Source organism: Castor canadensis, chromosome 2 (genome assembly GCF_047511655.1).
Source record: "Castor canadensis chromosome 2, mCasCan1.hap1v2, whole genome shotgun sequence".
NCBI classification, from domain to species: domain Eukaryota; kingdom Metazoa; phylum Chordata; class Mammalia; order Rodentia; family Castoridae; genus Castor; species Castor canadensis.
Window position 1 is genome coordinate 20,170,671 of NC_133387.1, and position 20,672 is coordinate 20,191,342.

The 20,672-nt window shown below is 37.6% G+C and overlaps 1 pseudogene; it reads right to left on the reverse strand.

The window, feature by feature from the left end:
* Nucleotides 1-15,514: 15,514 nt before the first annotated feature.
* Nucleotides 15,515-20,215, reverse strand: LOC109702017 (26S proteasome regulatory subunit 7 pseudogene; annotated as a pseudogene).
* Nucleotides 20,216-20,672: the final 457 nt, after the last annotated feature.

Consider the following 20,672-nt stretch of genomic DNA (forward strand, 5'->3'; position numbering starts at 1 on the left):
TTACGTACTTTCCAAAAGAATTCTAGCCATGAAGCAGGCCTACACTTAAGTTTTCCAGGTGTTATGCTTTACTAATACACAGCCAGGACCACCTTATGACATTTATAGGCCCTAGAAATGTTTGTCTTTTTGGCCTCTTTTGTTTGGGTCAGGAATGTTTCCCAAAGACCTATATGTGAAAGATTTGGCTCTCAGTTTGGTACTATTGGAAAGTGGTAGAAACTTTTAACAGGTAGGCAGAGTGGGAACTTTCAGGTCATAATGGGGCATCTCTTTGAGGGGCTACTGGGACTCTGGCCCCTTTCTTTCTCTTTTCTTTACTTCCTGGCTGCTGTGACATGAGCAGTTTCCTCTTCCTGTGTCTCCTATCATAGTATACTGCCTTGCTCATACCCAAAAGCAATGGAGTCAACCATACACTAATACCTCAAAAATTATGAAACAAAAGAGCGTTTTTTCTTTTTAAGTTAATTATCTGATATATCTTGTTACAGTAATGCAAATCTGACTTATGACAGGCTTTTCTTACATTAAAAATTTAATATATTCAATGAATGTTATTATGAAAACTGGATTCATTATTATATATTTTTATTATTCTTATTTTCTGGTTTCTTCAGACTTTAAAAGAAATTAAAACAATTTCACAGAGCCCTAACTGTCTCAAGGGCCATAGACGCTATCTACTGGGTTTCATGGAAAAGTGTGCTCTGAAACTCTCCCATTCCTATATGTCACCTACTCTTATTTTCTTCTCTTTTGCTTTATTTTTTTTTTCAGACAGGGTCTCATTATGAACCCTACACATTCTTGAATGCCTGGGCTCTTGTAGTCCTTCCAATTCAGACTTCTAGATACTGAGATAACGAGAATGTGCCACCATGTGTTACTAGACTTATTTTTTTCTTATATTTTTAAAAGAATTAGTAGACTTTATTTGAAGAGGCAGTCTTAGGTTTACAGAAAATATCAATACAGTATTATTAACTAAAAGTTCATAGTTTACGTTGGGGCTCTTTGTTGTATCTTCCATTGATTTTGAGAAACATCAAGACATGTTTCTATTACAGTTTTCAAGCAGAATAGTTTCACTGACCTAAGAACTCCCTGTACTCCACCTGTTTATACCTCCCTCTCTCCATCTGATTCCCTAGCAATCACTAATTTATTTAATGTCATCATCATGGTTTCTGTTTCTGTATGTTAACATGTGAATCACACAGCTTTTCCAGATTGCCTTCTTTCACTCAACTATATATATTTCATGATCCTCTGTGTCTTTTGTGGTCGTATAGCTCATTTTTGTTTTCACTGAATCATTGTCTGGGTGTACCACAGTTTTCTTATTCGTTTACCCATACATAGACATACTGGTTTCTCCTATGCTCGTGACATTATGAATAAGGCATCATAATTTTTCTGTTTGTTCACCATAAGTCAGAGGGGACTGGAACCCTCCAACCAAAAATAACACCAGATGCATAAAGCTCAATGCAGAAACATGAAATAACAGGACAGAAGGTCTCCCTCAAAAGCCAACTCCACCACTAAAGATCCAAACAACAGTGAAGAAGAGGAAATATCAAATATTGAATTATAAAAAATAATAGTAAAAATGATCAATGAGCTCAAAAAGGGGGAAACATAAGCTAGTGTCTGAACTCAAAAATATATGAATAAACAACTAAAAGAACTCAAAGAGAATTCAAACAGATGAATGAAATTAAGAAGACTACACAGGATATGAAAGAGGAAATCAATAAAGAGATAGAAAGCTTGAAAATAACCAATTTGAAACAAATAGTTCAATAGCCCAAATAAAAACTTCAATCAAAAGCTTGGCTAACAGAGTGGATCAAGTTGAAAGCGAGGTTAGCCAGGATCAGAAGACCAAAAATCGTATGTTCTCCCTCAAATGTGGATTTTAGATCTAGGGCAAATGCAGCAATGTGGTTGGACTTGGATCACATGACAAGGGGAGAGCACATACTGGAGATATAGGAATAGGTAGAAAACCCAAAACATGAAAGCGTTTGATGTCCCCACTCCAGAGGAACTAATACAAAAACCTTAAAGCGACAGAGGTTAACATGAGAAGGGGATCAGTAACCACTGTAAAGATCAGTTAGAGATGAATCAACATGGGTTGTAACACATGTGTACATGAAAGCAATGCTAGGAATCTCTCTGTATAGCTATCCTTAACTCAACTAGCAAAAACGCTTTGTCTTTCTTATTATGCTTATGTCTTTTCTTCAACAAAATTAGAGATAAGGGCAGAACAGATTCTGCCTGGAAGTGACGGGGGGAGGGGGAGAGAGAGAAGGGGAGGAGGGGTGGGAGGGAGAAATGACCCAAATAATGTATGCACATGTAAATAAACGAATAATTCAAAAAAACCAGAGAAGTATCAAATAAACAACCTAATGATGGACCTTAAGCTTCCAGAAAAACAAGAACAAACCAAACTTAAAACAAACAGATGGAGAGAAATGATAAAGATTAGGGCTGAGATTAATGAGATCAAGACCAAAAATACTATATAAAGAACCAACAAAACCAAAAGTTAGTTCTTTGAAAAGATTAGTAAGAATGATAAACCCTTAGCCAGACTGACAAGATGGAGGAGGGAAAAGACCCAAATTAATAAAATAAAAAATGAAAAACGGGACATAACCACAAATACTAATGAACTCCAGAGGATCATTAGGGAAAATCTAGAAAAAAATAAGTTCCTAGATGCATTTAACCAACCAAAATTGAACTAAGACGATATCAGTCACCTAAATAGATCTACAGCAAGCAATAAGATTGAATCAGTAATAAAGAGTCTCCCAACAAAGAACGCAGGACCGGATGTATTCACAGCTGAATTCTACCAGACCTTTAAAAAAAGAGCTAATACCCCTACTCCTCAAACTTTTTCAGGAAATAGAAAGGGAAGGAACACTACCAAACTCATTCTATGAAGCTAGTACTTCACTCATTCCAAAACTCAACAAAGATGCAACAGCAACAAAAAAAGAGAATTGTAGACAAATATCTTTAATGAATATAGACACAAAAATTCTCAACAAAATACTGGCAAACAGAACTCAACAACACATCAAAAAGATCATACACCATGACCAAATTGGTTTCATTCCAGGGATGCAAGGATGTTTCAACATATGTAAATCCATAAATGTAATATAGCATATAAACAGAAGCAAGGACAAAAACCACATGGTTCTCTCAATAGACACAGAAAAAGCCTTTCACAAAATTCAGCACCCTTTCATGATAAAAGTACTGAAGAAACTAGGAATAGCAGGAATCTCCCTCAACATAATAAAGTCTATATAAGACAATCCTATAGTCAATATTATACTAAATGGAGAACAACTGAAACCATTCCCACTAAAGGCAGGAATGAGACAAGGATGTCCACTTCCCCCACTTTTATTCAACATAGTTTTGGAATTCCCAGCCAGAGCAATAAGACAAGAACAAGAAATAAAAAGTATTCAAATAGGGAAGGAAGAAGCCAAACTATCCCTATAAGCAGAGGATATGATTTTATACCTAAAAGTTTCTAAAAACTCCACAAAAAAACTTTTAGCAATCATAAACATTTCTGGCAAAGTAGCAGGATACAAAATCAATATACAGAAAGCATAGACTTTCCAAATACCAATAACAAAGAGACTGATAAATCAGGGGTTGGGGATCGGTGGTTCATGCCTGCAATCCTAGCTACTCAGGAGACAGAGATCAGGAAGATTGCAGTTGGAAGCCAGCCCAGGAAAATAGTTTGCAAGACCCTATTTCAAAAAACCCTTCACAAAAATAGGCCTGGTGGAGTGGCTCAAGATGAAGGCCCTAGGTTCAAGCACCGGTACCACAAAAAAAAAAAAAAAAGAAAAAAGAAAAAGAAATCAGGGAAACAATCTCATTTACAATAGCCTCAAAAAATACCTCAGAATAAATTTGACAAAGGCAACCAAAGACCTTTTCAATGAAAACTATAAATCACTGAAGTGAGAAATTGAAGGAGACATCAGAAGATGGAAAGCTCTCCCATGCTCATGGATTGGCAGAATGAATATTGTGAAAATGACTATGCTACCAAAACAAATCTACATATTCAATGCAATCCCTATCAAAATTTCAATAACATTCTTCATGGAGCTAGAAAAATCAATCCTAAAATTCATATGGAAACAGAAAAGACCTTGAATAGTCAAAGCAATTCTGACCAAAAAGTCCAGTGCTGCAGGTATCACAACACCTGACTTCAAACTATACTACAGAGCTACAACACTACAAACAGCACAGAATTGGCACAAAAACAGATAGGAAGACTAATGGAAAAGAATAGAAGACCCAGACACAAATCCATGCAGCTACATCCAACTGACTTTTGACAAAGGAGCCCAAAGTACAATATCAACTGAAAGTGGACCAAAGACCTCAATATGAGGCCTGAAACTTTGAAACAACTACAAGAAGTAGTAGGAAATACACTGGAACAGATAGGCATAGGCAATGACTTGCTACCATGATAGCTCTCTTTCATTCTTAGTGGCTGGGAGTGGAAATCCAGGCCCCAGGACAAGACTCTTAATCCCCCGAGAGACTGCAACAGTATTAAGTAAGGAAGAGGCAGTAGCCCTCTCTCAGGATGGCTGCAGGATTAGGGAACTCCAGCCTGGGAGAACCAAGATAACTCTATGCTAAGATGGTGGCAGCCTGGGATATTAGCATATTCTATATAAACCCTGCCACTATGACAGCATTAACACAGGACCCAGGCAGAGCCAAAAGTACCAATGGAGTGGCCAGAAGAGACCAGAAATGGAACCGTAGGACAAGAATAATGCCATCAGACTTTATTCTGCCTTCTCATTGACAAGGAACATTTGTCTTTCTGAGTCAATTCTGCAATAGCCTAGTCTGTTACAGAAGGGTCCCAGAAGGTTGGTACCCCTTACCCTCAACACTTAACACAATTTCAATGTTCTATTTCCATATAACTATATAAAATAGCTACAAATAGAAGGAAGTAAAAGACCTACACAATGAAAACCATAAGTCACTGAAGAAAGAAATCAATGAAGACATTAAAAGATGGACACCCCATGCTCAAGGATTGGCAAAATCAATATTGTGAAAATGGCAGTAGTACTGAAAGCAATCCAGATAATTTAATGCAATCCCCACCATAATTCCAATGATTGACATAGAAAAAAATCAATCCTAAAGTTCATGTGGAAGCACAAAAGACCTCAGTCAAAGCCATCCTGAGTGAAAAGAGCAACATTGGAGGTATAACGGTAGCCATACTAATAAAAACAGCATGGTATTGGCACAAAAACAGATGTGAAGATCAGTGGAATAGAAGACCCAGACACAAACTCACACAGCTGCAGCTATTTGATTTTTGCCAAAGAGAAAAACATGTGTTGGCAAAAAGCCTCCCAAATGGTGCTAGGAAATTGGATAGCTACCTGTAGAAGATTGAAACTAGATCCCAGTCTCTCACCTTGTACTAAGATCAAATAAAAATGCATCAAAGATCTTAATGTAATATCTAAAACTGTGAAACTCTTACAGGAAAGAATAGGAAATACATTGAAAGATATATGAATAGATAACAACTTTATGAATATAAATACTAGCTCAGCAATTAAGACAAAGGATTGATCAGTGGAACTCATGAAACTAAAAAGCTTCTGCACAGCAAAGGAAACTGTCACTAGACTGAAGAGATAGCTTACAGAATGGGAGAAAATCTTTGCCAGTTATGCATCTGACAAGGGATTAATAACCATAATATACAGGGAGCTAAAAAAAACTAACCCCTCAAATAATTGGCAATCCACTGAACAAATGAGCAAATGAATTGAACAGAAGATTCTCAAAAGAAATATAAATGGTTAATAAATATATGAAGAAATGCCCAATGTCCTTGGTCATAAAGGAAATGCAAATCGAAATAACATTGAGATTTCATTTCATTCTAGTCAGAATGGTTATTATCAATAACACAAACAACAATAAATGCTGGTGAAGATGCATGGAAAAAGTAACCCTTACAAACTTTTTGTGGAAATGTAAATTATTACAAACCATTACGGAAATCAGGATGTAGACTCCTCAAAAAAGTAAAAATAGACCTACCATACAACCCAGCAACACCACTCCTGGGTATGTACCCAAAGGAATGTAAGCCAAGATACAATAAAGTCACTGGCACACCCATGTTTATTGCAGCATGATCCACAATAGCCAAGCTATGGAGACAGCCCAGATGCCCTACAACTAATGAGTGGATTTAAAAAATGTGATATATATAAATATATATGAATAATATTAAACCATAAAAAATGAACTTTTATCATTCACAGGTAAATGGTTAGAATTCAAGACATCATATTAAGACAAGTAAGCCAGACTCAGTTTTTCCTCATACGTAGAGCTAGACCAATAAGGTAAAAGTATACATATATATGTATACATAAATATCTATAACTATCTGTATATCTATCTATACACAGAGAGAACATGATTGTTTTAGTGGGTCTGTCTGAGGGGACTATAAGGAGGTGGGAGAAGAAAAGAGAATAATAAAGAGTGAATAATATTGAAACACAGTGCATCTCTGTATGAAAATAGTATAACATAATGCACTGTAAGCTCTTGAAAATAGGGAATCAGGACAATATAGAAAGAGTGAGTAATTGAGACAGTTAAGTATGATATATACACATGTGAAATACAAAGGTGAACCCCCCCTTGCACAATCAACATACACTTTAAAAAATGAAGGACAAAAAAGTAAAATGGGTCCTGTCTAGGTGTGGGTACCAGTGGGAGCAAGGAGGGTAAACTGAGAGGATGTAGGGGGCAAATAAGGTGGATGTATTTTGTATACATGTATGAATATAGAACAATGAAACTTGTTAAAATTGTCCTAAGAAGGAGAGGGAGGGGGTGGGGAAAAATGAGGTGGGAGGGGAAACTAATTAAGATATACTATAAGCACATATGGAAATATCACAGTATTCCCCCTTGTACAACTGTATATGCTAATAAACTTTTTTTTAAAAATCAGAAATGTAACTCCATGATGACAGGCATGATTTGTACCTGGTGTTGGCAAGACAGAAGAGTCTAGCTTGGAACTGGTTTCTTATCCAGAACATATCTTCCTGACCAGCAGGTATAAGGTCCCAGCTTAAACGCCATGAACATCTAAGAATTGATGTCTTTGAACTATTCTTGCTCCCTCATTCATTAGAAAGTCCTGGATAGGACTACAGTCAGCCCTCCTTTTATAAAGGAGGCACCTGTGGATACATTGAGTATAGAATTGCTGAGGGCAGGAGGGATGGAGTTGACAATGGGAGAAGGAGGTGGCAAGTTGTCTATTTTCTCTATGCATTCAATATCTGCAAACATGCATCCAATATCTGCAAATATTCAAAGAAATCCCTAGGTGAACTTGAAGGGAAAGTGTTGATGTTTGCGAGGAGGAGGAGGATGTGTAGAATAGTTTTGAAAGAGGGTGGTAGCAAAGGACAGAAAGCAGAGTTTGCCCGTGGATTTGATTTGTTCATATATATATATATATATATATATATATATATATATATATAGTAATATTACATTATATATATTAAAATATTGTAATATTACATTATATATATATATATATTACAATAGCCCCCTCTTCTATTGTAGCCCCATTGTCCTTTTGATGCTTTTCCAGACATAAGGCCAACTCACTCCCTAGTGGCCTATAGGTGGTATACACAAACCAAGTCCATGAAGTTCCTCCATTGTGAGGTGGAAGTAGATGCAGAAAAAGCCTTTGATAAGATCCAACTCCATTTCATGATAAAAGCTCTAAGAAAACTAGGAATAGAAGGAAAGTTCCTCAACATTATAAAAGCTATATATGATAAACCTACAGCCAGCATTATACTTAACGGAGAAAAATTAAAACCATTCCCTCTAAAATCAGGAACCAGACAAGGATGCCCACTATCTCCACTCCTATTCAACATAGTACTGGAATTCCTAGCCAGAGCCATTAGGCAAGAAGAAGGAATGAAAGGAATACAAATAGGTAAAGAAACTGTCAAAATATCCCTATTTGCAGATGACATGATCCTATACCTTAAAAGACCCAAAAAACTCTACTCAGAAGCTTCTAGACATCATCAATAGCTATAGCAAGGTAGCAGGATATAAAATCAACATAGAAAAATCATTAGCATTTCTATACACTAACAATGAGCAAACTGAAAAAGAATATATGAAAACAATTCCATTTACAATAGCCTCAAAAAAAATCAAATACCTAGGTGTAAACCTAACAAAAGATGTGAAAGACCTCTACAAGGAAAACTATACACTTCTGAAGAAAGAGATTGAGGAAGACTATAGAAAGTGGAGAGATCTCCCATGCTCATGGATTGGTAGAATCAACATAGTAAAAATGTCGATACTCCCCAAAGTAATCTACATGTTTAATGCAATTCCCATCAAAATTCCAATGACATTCATCAAAGAGATTGAAAAATCTACTGTTAAATTTATATGGAAACACAAGAGGCCACGAATAGCCAAGGCAATACTCAGTCAAAAGAACAATGCAGGAGGTATCACAATACCTGACTTCAAACTATATTACAAAGCAATAACAATAAAAACAGCATGGTACTGGCACAAAAACAGACATGAAGACCAGTGGAACAGAATAGAGGACCCAGATATGAAGCCACACAACTATAAGCAACTCATCTTTGACAAAGGAGCTAAAAATATACGATGGAGAAATAGCAGCCTCTTCAACAAAAACTGCTGGGAAAACTGGTTAGCAGTCTGCAAAAAACTGAAACTAGATCCATGTATATCACCCTATAGCAATATTAACTCAAAATGGATCAAGGATCTTAATATCAGACCCCAAACCCTTAAGTTGATACAAGAAAGAGTAGGAAATACTCTGGAGTTAGTAGGTATAGGTAAGAACTTTCTCAATGAAACCCCAGCAGCACAGCAACTAAGAGATAGCATAGATAAATGGGACCTCATAAAACTAAAAAGCTTCTGTTCATCAAAAGAAATGGTCTCTAAACTGAAGAGAACACCCACAGAGTAGGAGAAAATATTTGCCAATTATACATCAGACAAAGGACTGATAACCAGAATATACAGGGAACTTAAAAAACTGAATTCTCCCAAAACTAATGAACCAATAAAGAAATGGGCACGTGAACTAAACAGAACTTTCTCAAAAGAAGAAATTCAAATGGCCAGAAAACACATGAAAAAATGCTCACCATCTCTAGCAATAAAGGAAATGCAAATTAAAACCACGCTAAGATTCCACCTCACCCCTGTTAGAATAGCCATCATCAGCAACACCACCAACAACAGGTGTTGGCGAGGATGCGGGGAAAAAGGAACCCTCTTACACTGTTGGTGGGAATGTAGACTAGTACAACCACTCTGGAAAAAAATTTGGAGGCTACTTAAAAAGCTGGACATCGATCTACCATTTGATCCAGCAATACCACTCTTGGGGATATACCCAAAAGACTGTTACTCCAGAGGCACCTGCACATCCATGTTTATTGCGGCACTATTCACAATAGCCAAGTTATGGAAACAGCCAAGATGCCCCAGCACTGACGAATGGATTAAGAAAATGTGGTATCTAGACACAATGGAATTTTATGCAGCCATGAAGAAGAACGAAATGTTATCATTCGCTGGTAAATGGATGGAATTGGAGAACATCATTCTGAGTGAGGTTAGCCTGGCCCAAAAGGCCAAAAATCATATGTTCTCCCTCATATGTGGACATTAGATCAAGGGCAAACACAACAATGGGATTGGACTATGAGCACATGATAAAAGCGAGAGCACACAAGGGAGGAGTGAGGATAGGTAAGACACCTAAAAAACTAGCTAGCATTTGTTGTCCTTAACGCAGAGAAACTAAAACAGATACCTTAAAGCAACTGAGGCCAATAGGAAAAGGGGAACAAGAACTAGAGAAAAGGTTAGATCAAAAAGAATTAACCTAGAAGGTAACACCCACGCACAGGAAATCAATGTGAGTCAATGCCCTGTATAGCTATCCTTATCTCAACCAGCAAAAACCCTTGTCCCTTCCTATTATTGCTTATACTCTCTCTACAACAAAATTAGAAATAAGGGCAAAATAGTTTCTGCTGGGTATTGGTGGGGGAGATGGAGGGGGCGGAGCGGGTGGCAAGGGAGGGGGTGGGGGCAGTGGGGAGAAATGAACCAATCCTTGTATGCACATATGAATAATAAAAGAAAAATGAAAAAAAAAAAAAAGAATTAACCTAGAAGGTAACACCCACGCACAGGAAATCAATGTGAGTCAATGCCCTGTATAGCTATCCTTATCTCAACCAGCAAAAACCCTTGTTCCTTCCTATTATTGCCTATACTCTCTCTACAACAAAATTAGAAATAAGGGCAAAATAGTTTCTGCTGGGTATTGGGGGGGGGAGAGGGAGGGGGCGGAGTGGGTGGTAAGGGAGGGGGTGGGGGCAGGGGGGAGAAATGAACCAAGCCTAGTATGCACATATGAATAATAAAAGAAAAATGAAAAAAAAAAAAAAAGAACAGCCCGGGGAATTGCAGGTGTGATTGGAAAACTCCATCCAGCTCCAGGTCCAGGTGGGGCAAATGCATGTGTGTCAAACTATGAGCAGCAGAGGACAGCACAAACCAAGCACTAGGAGTGCCAGAGAAGTAATAGCAAGCTTGTCCTGAGATCCTCCTTCCTGTGGGAAGGGGGACTAGCTCTAACGTGTACTTGGACACATAAAATCAAGCCATTCAGAACACAATCTGAACTCGAGCTCAGGTCCAGCCGTAGACCAGAGCAAGTGAGTGCTGTGAGGGGCTAGGAGTCCTTCTAGAGGTTAAGGCACTTGGAGTATAGCCTGAGAAGTATTTGGGTGAGAGAGGGTTTCCCAGTATCAGATGGTCCTTGCAGATGGCTCCTGAGCATAGAGCTGTCTGGGAGGCCTCTTGGGAAAGACTGTTGCTGGGAGCTCCTTGGGGGTGATTTGTGTACTGACAGTGCTGAGCCGGAAAGCATGCTGCCTTTGTGAAGGTGTTTTGGGATAGAGTAAGGACACAGCACAAGGGAGCAGGTCACTGTGGTCTCAGGAAACAGGTAACAGAGGGAAGGCAATGATGAAGCTGAAGCCCCTCCAGCCTCCTCTTCCCCATCCCCTCGATCTTGACTTTATGCTTTGCCTGCCTTCATCTATAACTTCATCGACACCATACCAGAGAAAGAGATGTAGAACCTTCTGCACGCTTTGCTCTGGAAGCCAGCTTCCCTGGCTCCTTGAGGACCCATGGCTGTGGACACAAGCTCTCCATGGACATTGTCCTGATGGGTGGTAACAGGGTGCAGGATCCTCAGGGGCTCCATGAGAAGCAGAATGAAACCCAAAGCAAGCGGGAAAAGCTATTCTAGTATGAGGCAAAGCTGATTTTATGCAAAAATCAGTCAGAAGGGATAAAGAAGGTCACTACCTACTAATAAAGAGAGTGATTTAAATAAATGTCTACATTATTTTTGGCTTGCTTTCTTTGATGACAAATAATAAGGTTCATTTCATTCGTGTTCTTGTCCTAATTTGTTTGTGTTACTTTTGTCTTGGTATTGCACTGTATAAATATTCTGCAATGTATTTTTCCAATCCCTGCTGGTAGACATCAGAGTTGTTTTTAGGATATTGCTTTTACAACCTATGTTGCTATGTACAAATGGCACCCAGACACATAGAGGTGCAAGAGTTTCCTTAAGACAAATTTGATGAGGTGTGAATGTACATAACTTCAATTTTTCCAGATACTAAAAAACTGTTTTCTAAAATAATTTTACCAATGTGCTTTCTCTAGGTATATATGAAAAATTGGGGGAGCTGGATGAGGTGGCTTACATCTGTAATCCTCACAATGTGGTAAGCAGAGTAGAGAAAACTGTGGTTTATAGCCATCCCAGGCAGTTAGGGAGACCCCCATCTCAACAAATAAGCCAAGCATGGTGGTATGTATCTGTAATCCCAGGTAGGGGTATTATGGTCCAAGGCCAGCGCCAGGCAAATGTGATACCTTACCTGAAAAATAACTAAAGCGAAAAGGCTAGAGGTGTTGCTCAAGTAGTAGAGTGCCTACCTAGCAAATGAGAAGTGCTGTGAGTTCAAACCCTACTACTACCAAAAAAAAAAAAAACTCAGATTGTTTAAATACCATTAGTCCTTTTAGTTTTTGCCAATCTGGAAGGTCTGTAATGATATCTATCTGTAATTTCAATTTACATTTCACTGATTACCAATGAGGTTGAATACTTTTTAATATGTTTATTGGAAATTGTGATCTCTAGTTTTATTAAATATATTTTGAGCCCATTCTTCTGTGTGGTTATTTTTCTCTTCAATGATTCTAAGAATATTTTATATATTCTACGAAATAATCCTTTGTTGGTTAAACATGTTTTGAAAATATTCTGTAACATTCTAGGATTTGGATTTGTAAACTTTATGGTATATTTTATATGAGGTGATGTTCTTAATTTTGATGTGATCAAGTGCATCAATGTGTCTTTCGTGTGCTTTGTTTCATTTCCTAACGTGAGATCAGGAAGATGTTCTCTGTTCTTTTTCTCTAAAACTACACCACGCTGTCTTAACTACTATAGCTTTACAATAAGTGTTTACATTAGTTAGTCTTAGGCCTCCACCTTTATCTTTTGCAAAGTTGTTTGATTATTCTAGGTCTTTCAATGTGAATACTAGAATCAGTTTCTCTTTTTTTTTTCTTATTTAGTGATGATGGGATTGGAACCCAGCGTCTTACGCTCAAGGCAAGGGCTCTACCACTTAAGTACAACCCATCTTTCAGTTTATCAATTTCTACAAAAAAAAAAGCAAACCAGAATAACAACAAAACAAAAAACTGATGTGATTTTCATTGATAATGCATCAAACCTATGTACTCATCAATTTGAGAAGATTTATCATCGGAACAATTTTGACCCTTTTCACCAAGTAACATAGTACAATACATAGTACAAACCTCTCCATTTGTTTGGAACTTCTTTAATTTTTTTCAGCAATGGTCAAAGGTTCAGTGCATAGGTTAAGCATATTTTGTCAGTTCACATTTTTGCTAGTTTGCTGAGAGTTTTTAATGAACAAGGAATGAATGTTGAGCTTTGTCAAATGCTTTTCTGCATCTGTTGATTGGGTTGTGTATTTATTCCTTTTTCACTTTGTTAATATGGTAAATGATGTGAACTAGAAGTTTGAGCCTCTTAATAGCACAGCACAGGATGTTATAAATTTGAGTGATTCACCTGTAAAAGCAAACTATCTTGAAAATGTTATAACTGGGTCATATCTATGAGGCATTTGACATTGTGGGTTTTCCAAAAAGTAATTTCTTGATTCATAAATCTATAAATGAAATGGATTTTCAATTTAAAAGTTATGTTTACTTTTTTCTCAGTTCCACATAGATTTATCATGATTATGCTGCCGACCTGATGGAATAAGTACAAAAATAAATTACAATGAATAACCCTCTAACTTGAACTTTAAAAAATTAGCTTAATTTAAACTTACATGGTTTCACAGCTCTACATTTTTTTTTACAATTTTCAAATCATTTATTTTTCTGAGAAATCAGGGAAACAATCCCATTTACATTAGTCTCAAAAACAATAAAGTACCTTGGAATAAATTTAACAAAAGAAACCAAAAACCTTATTAAAGAAAACTATAAACCACTGAAGAGAAAAATTGAAGACATCAGAAGCTGGAAAGAACTTTCATGCTCATGTATCAATAGAATCAACATTGTGAAAATGGCCAGACTACCAAAGCAATCTACATGTTAACACAATCCTTATTAAAATTCCAATGACATTCTGGATAGAAATAGAAAAAAACAATTGTGAAATACATGTGGAAACACAAAAGACCTCGAACAGCCAAAGCAATTCTGAGCAAAAAGTCCAATGCTGGAGGCATCACAATACCTGACTTCAAACTACACTACAGAGCCATAACAATTAAAACAGCATGGCATTGGCACAAAAACAGGAAGACCAATGAATCAGAAGAGAAGATCCAGACATAAACCCACACATCTTTAGCCAAATGATCTTCAACAAAGGAGCCCAAAACACATGATGGAGAAAAGAGAGCCTCTTCAGCATATGCTGCTGGTAAAACTGGATATCTACATGTAGAAGACTGAAACCAGATCCCTGTCTTTCACCCTGTATCAAAACCAATTCAAAGTGGATTAAAGACCTTAATATAAGGCCTGAAATTTTGAAACAACTCCTACACATCTAAGAGAAATAATGAACAAATGGGACTGCATCAAACTAAAGAGCTTCTGCACAGCAAAGGAAACAGTCACCAGACTCAAGAGACAGCACACAGAATGGGAGAAAATCTTTGCCATCTGATTTGGGACTAACATCCAGAATCTACAGGGAACTTAAAAACTCAGCCCCCAAAGAATCAACACCACAATGAAGAAATGGGCACATGAATTAAACTGGGAATTCTCAAAGGAAGAGCTACAAATGGCCAGTAAATACACGAAGAAGTGTTCAACTTCCCTGGTTAAAAAAAGAGATGCAAATCAAAACAACACTTAGATTTCATCTCATCCCAGTTAGAATGGTCATAATCAGGGGTCATAACAACAAATGCTGGAGAGGATGTGGTGAAACAGGAACCCTTACACACTGTTGGTGGGAATGCAAATTAGTACAACCACTATGGAAAACAGCATGGAGATTTCTCAAAAAGCTGAAGATAGAACTGCCATATGATCTAGTGATGCAGCTCTTGGGCATCTACCCAAAAGAATATAAAACAAGATACAGTGCAGACACTTACACACCAATCAATGTGTGCCCTACAACTAATGACTGGATCATAAAATCATAAAATTCATTATACAAATTATAATTTATTTCATGAGAATTTGAACATGCTCATTTCTTTTTCCTACTGGTGAACACCATGAATTACACACATACACACACACACTTTTATCAATCTGAGTGTTTCCTTCTCTTGGCTTATATTTGATCACTAAAATATAATTCACATTTGTATTAACTATGTTTCTTATTTTGTATCTCCCTGGTTCATTTCAGCTGTAAATTTTTCTGTTCATGTGATTAGTTTCTGAAATTTATTTGTAAAGCTAATTATTCTGTAAAAGGAATATTTACCTTTTCTCTGTAGCATATGTTGAAAATATTTTCTTTCATTGTGTTCCTCTGCCTTTTATAATTGTTCTGGTAATTTTTATAAGAAAAAGTTTAACAATCTATAAAAAATCATTTATAATTTTGTAAGGTAGTTTTTAACAAGTCTATATAAGTTTAGGATTTCAAGTAAAAGAAGTGTTTTCATTTGAAAGCCATTGGAGCTCAGTTTTATGTCATGTAGTGAGTAGTAGCACTGAATTTTCCATAAGACTTAATGACCTTATTTATAGCTTCTAAGAAATCATTCTCAGTAGCAATTTTTCACAATGCTTGGTTTGCAAACATACCAGCTTCTATGCAGAAGCTCCCAGTGTTATTTGTACAGAGTTGTGCCAACAGTTCAAATCTGATTTCTCTGTCAACATTCATTGAAGGAGCATGAAGCCTAAAATGTGAATCTGATCCTGTAAATCTGATAAGCTAAGTCAATTTCTCTGCAATCTCCCTGGCTTCATCAGTGATGGGTCCCCAGTATCAGGTCTGTAAATGGTCATGAGCTCTTCACTGCTGCCTCTAGAATCAAAACCATCCAGCTGATGGATCAGCTCCAACATTGGTCTCTGCTCTTCATTGTCTCCTTCAGAGCCATCTTTAAACTGTGTCCCTCCAATGGCATCACTTTCCTCACAGAAACAAGGCAGTCTTTTTTGTTCTGGTCATTTCAAAGAGCTCACCAATCAAGCCCAATCAGTCATCTATAAGTTCAGGTCCAGTAATTCGAATGACAAAAGCATCAGTTCTATTAGCCACTGCTCTAGCACAAAGTGTCTTGCCTGTGCTCTGGGGACCAAACAACACACCCTTCAGAAGCTCAATATCAAAGTTTACAAATGTCACTGAATGAAGTAGTGGAGCTTCTTTAATGTGTCACAATTTCCCAAACTGTTCCTTACAGCCACCAACATCAGATTTTTCCTTCACTTGCATCATGGCAACTGTTTGGTCAATCTTAGGAGAAAAGTGGGATGTAAATTTGATACTTACTTCTGTTCATGCCAATTCTCATCCCACCTCAGGTTCCACCTGATCACTGAGGCCCACCAGAAATTGTTAATGTATTTGAGTTCAAATCAGATTTTATTGTCTTTGTAAACTTTGCACCCCATCAATGCGGTTCACTGAAGAGTTTATCTGCAGCCAAATCCCAGAGTGCTGGTGGTGCCAGCCCGATGTCAGACTCTTTAATGTCCGTGAACACATTAATTTTCTTGAGAAGTTGTTGAACATCATCCTAACTTTCTTGATAGGCCCAGATTAAGTGCTGTAACCATAAGTTTTCAGTAAGGCAATAGCCTCCCTCTTCCAGAGCTCAGATGGGCTCTGGTTCTTATCCTCTGATCTTCACCAAAGTAATCTGGCATTTTAGCTGATGCAAGTGCTTCAGCTCCTTAGTAATTATACACCACCTTCCTTGCTTCTGAAAGTTAACACTAAAATTTTTTGACCATATTTATGAGAAAGCATTTTCTTATATTTAAGAAGATTAATATTCTAATAAATTTGCACAAACATGGACTTGTATATTAGTTGTTAAGCCTTTGGTAGGTTGAGACCAAAATGTTCTAATAACTTGTTTTTATTATTGATCAGCATGTTTTCTTTTGTGGTTCCATTTTTTTTTAAAGTCAAATAATAAAATCTATCAATTTCTCTGTTTTTAGCACCTGTAGATCATTTAAATTATTCTCAAAACAAGCCAACTTTATGATCCAGTCCAGAACTTATAATTGAATAACAAATGCAATATCTGTTTGGTACAAGATGAAGCTGTCTGAACATTTTCCTAAGGAATCTACTTTCCTAAACTTATTTGCTTTCATTGTCCTTTACTAATAATTTCCTGGACAATTTCTGTACATATCCTATGTTCTTTTTTAACTAGGCATTTAAATTTCTTACTATAACAATAGTTGAGTTTTAAGTAAGACTGGACTTCAGCAATTTCCATGTAAAAATTTCCTAGCTAAGACTTTATATTCCTTCTACTTTAAGATAAGGGCATCTGTAGAATGCTGATCCCCAAAATAACAGCAAATCCATCTGCTGATCCTGCTGAGAAGCCCATGAACTACTTCTACTGGAGTCCTATTAGCATCCTGGGAGGAAGGGCAAAATTGGGAAATTTTTGATATTTTAAAGTCTGATTTAAGGCTAATCTTTCTATAGAAGAGACCCTATCCCAAAAATAGCCAAAGCAAAAAGTGCTGGTGGCATGACTCAAGTGGTAGAGAGTACTTGTCCCGCAAACACAAGGCCCTGAGTTCAATCCCCCAGTACTGCACTCCTCCCAAATAAAGAAATAAAAAAAACTGTGACAACAAACATGGCTACTGCTTTCTCTAATTCACATGGCCACAAGGTGCAATCAGTTCCCACCCCACCTCCAGGCACATGTGTACACATGCTTGTACCTACCCTCCACATGTGCGTGTTTGTACCTACATTCCACACACATACCTTATCTCATTTAACCGTATGTTCACAGCCTAGTTCTTTCACAAACAGAACTCTAGGTTTATAAGTTTATCTAGGTAAACTTCTTTCTTGTCAACAGATTGGGATTTTTGTTTGATTAGCCATGTTGAAAGAATGTGAGTTTTATCCTTTAGCTCTATCTCACTGTAGTGTACCAGGGACTGAAGGGACTTAACATTCACCTTTCATTTTTTTATGACAAGCTGTGAAACTGGGCATGGTGACAACTTAATAAGCCTGGCTCAAAGCACGGCATAGCTGTGGGGGTCTTCAGCAGCCAGTCACACATAGTCCCCCTATAGATAGTGGCTGATGTTCAGGACTTACCTGGCTCTCTGGCAAGCAACTAATTTTTCCTGGTTCTACTGGCCAGATGCTATGACCATAACCATGCCACCTGGGAGACTGGGGTGAGAGTGAATCCTGGAGGAGAGAAGGGAGCTTTTGTAGTAGATAGATTCTTCCTACTTATAGATGTTTTAGGTAGTCATGTCAAGGTACTAAAACAGTGGAAAAGGCATGTCTTCGTAGAGATCAATCCTTCATTTCATGTTTCATTTTTTTAAAGATCAAAAAGGGGAAAATGAGCGATATTAGAATTTAATACATTCTTTAAAAGAGGTTCACATCTCTGAGAAAATACAGAATGAACCATAATCAATGCTTCTGTTTTTAAGCCAGATCAGAAGACATTTGGGTAAATAATGAAGGATAAAGAGGGACCTACTGAATTTGAAGGGAACCCCACTTAAGGCAGAGACCAGAATAAATAAAAGTACCCAATGAATAAAAACATTAAGGTGCCTCATTGATAGTTAGCTTCCCTCATTCCAGAGGACGCAAGTCAATAATCCAGGGAGGCTGCCTTCACCCAGGATAGACTTAACACAGAACTGCTGTAGGCTGAGGTTTCAGGACTATAGGATTAGGCTGACTAAACCATAGAGGTACGGCTGCCTAGAGAACGAAATATTTGCAAACACTTTCATACAAGTGGGACAGTGGACCCAAAATAACCTCAGGAGCCATATTCTTCAAGAGGGAACCTCAGAGAAACCTCTCAAGGTTTCAGCAATTTTAAAGGTGTCACTGTCCTTCCCCAGTCCTCAGAATGCTTCACTGTCTTTTCCTCTACTCTTCTATTTCTATTTCACTGAAATATCAGTTCCCTCCCCTGTATCTTTCCTAAGACTACAACAAATAATTACCAAAATCTTGGTGGCAAAAACAGGAGAAATTTATTCTCACCCAGATCAGTAGACCAGAAATCTAAAATCATGGTGTCAGCAGGGTGGTGCTTTCTGGACTGCCTAAGGGAGAATCTTTTTCATGCCTATCTTGTAGCGTGTAGTGCTTGCCAGCAATTCTTGGCACTTGCAGACACACCACTACAATCTCTGCCTCCATCTTCACATTGCCCTCATCTCTGTGTTTCTGTGTGCCTTAAATCTCCCTCTCCTTTCTCTTTTAAGGGCACCAGTTACTAGATTTACAGTTCAGACTAAATCCAGAATCATCTCATCCCAAGATTCTTAATTAAATTTTCAGTGATCTTGTTTCCAAAGTAGTTTATATTCATGGGCTCTGGGAATTAAGACATGGACAGATCTTTTTTGGAGACATTATTCAACCAATTATGTACCTCTCTGTTGCAGGTACCCTGTGTCTTAGTGCTATGGATACTTTGAAAGCACTTGTAAATGAATTGTTGGATCTTGTCCAGACACTAGATACTAGGACAAAAAGACACATTATCTTAACACCTATGGATCATGGGTAAAGTGGAGGCTCTGATTACCCAGCATCAGATCTTCAAGAGTTTTCCTACTACAATCTTTGACCAGAGGCTCCTCAAAGGATGTGAGCTCTAGCTGCAAAATGTCCAGAGTAAGGCATTTTTCCTGGACAAGAGTGGAGTGCCTTCATACTCACTTTTCTTGTTTGGAACAGATTCTTTACATGAAGCATTGAGTTCTAGTTATTTAACTAATCAGTGACCATAAGGTCCACCAGAGCCTAGAGACTCAGAAAGAAAATCAGCTCACAACATTTACTTGGGGTAAAAGGGTTGGCTTACTCTTTCCTGCTAGATTCCACATCAGTTTTTGCAGAGAAACACTTTCAAAATGGTTTGTGTAAAACTATCTCTGCTTCACTTTCCCATACATTTCTTTTGCCTGGCTTTGATTATGTACTATTCTCAAGGCTCTTGGAAATGAGGATGTAAGCAAGTAAATGTTATTTCAGAGATAATTATCATAGAATGTCTTCCTGGAGCAAAATAACTGTTGAAAGTTTTAACTAAATCAACCCAACATTAGGTAATGTTGAATTTACCTTCACCCCTTGCTTGCACTCCACCAATTGCATGTAGCTGGAGAAAGATACAACCATGCTGACTGCTCTTACTAGAAATTCGTGGCAACTGACCTCAGATGGGGTTTCTTCTCCATTTCCCTCTTCAATTTTCAATCCTGGATGACTATTTCACACCTTTTCTTGCCCTCAACAGCTCCTCCTCTCCAGTCTCCAACTATCAGCTGAATTCCTCCTGGAGGAAGTTGTCTGCCCACTCCACCTCCTGTCTGGACCTGTCCACAGTGTCTGACTTCTCTCTTGAAACATTGATGAATAATTGGTATGTGTACCTAAAGAAGCCCTCTTCAGTTATGTGCAAAATCTCATTTTTTCCCATTTTCCCTGCATGATGAGCTTTTCCCTCTTCACTGGTCAGCCCCATCAATATGAAACCCTAATGAAACATTTCTCATATTAAAAACACACATACACAAAACCTCTATTGCCCCTCAAACACCTGCAGCAACATCTCTGTTTCTTTACTTTGTTTGAA